Below are 747 nucleotides of genomic sequence, written 5' to 3'. Positions count from 1 at the left end.
CCGGCAGGGAAGATCTCGGTTGCCTCCTCGGCGACCTGTCGTCGGCCACAACCATATCATTTAGGAGGTTGGTTCATAATGAATAAGGACAATGTCCGATTACCTTTTGTGCAATAGATAATGCTCACTACCACCTAGTATTTGTTCGCGCATTGGGATCTATTTTGTGGTCGTGCGCGGGATGGACACTTCGGATCTTCGCCTAGTGGACAACGATGCCTAGATCTACCGGTAGGGAGGGTCTCGATTGCCTCCTCGGCGACCTCTCGTTGATCAGAACCATATCATTTGGGAGGTTGGTTCATAATGAAAAAGGATAATGTCCGATCAACTTTTGTGCAATAGATAATGCTCACTACCACATAGTATTTGTTCTCTCATTGGGATCTCTTTTGTGGTTGTGCGCGGGATGGACACTATGGATCTTGGCCTAGTGGACAATGACGCCTAGATCTACTGGCAGGGAGGATCTTGGTTGCCTCCTCGGCGACCTCTCGTCGCCCACAAGCACATCATTTGGGAGGATGGTTCATAATGAATAAGGACAATGTACGATTACCTTTTGTGCAATAGATCATGCTCACTACCACCTAGTATTTTTTCTCGCGTTGGGATCTCTTTTCTGGTCATGCGCAGGATGGACACTTCGGATCTTGGCCTAGTGGACAACGACGCCTAGATCTACCGGCAGGGAGGATCTTGGTTGCCTCCTCAGCGACCTCTTGTCGGCCACAACCATATAATTTA

Source organism: Triticum aestivum, chromosome 1B, assembly GCF_018294505.1.
Source record: "Triticum aestivum cultivar Chinese Spring chromosome 1B, IWGSC CS RefSeq v2.1, whole genome shotgun sequence".
In the NCBI taxonomy this organism is placed as follows: domain Eukaryota; kingdom Viridiplantae; phylum Streptophyta; class Magnoliopsida; order Poales; family Poaceae; genus Triticum; species Triticum aestivum.
Note: the sequence above shows the minus strand (reverse complement) of the source record.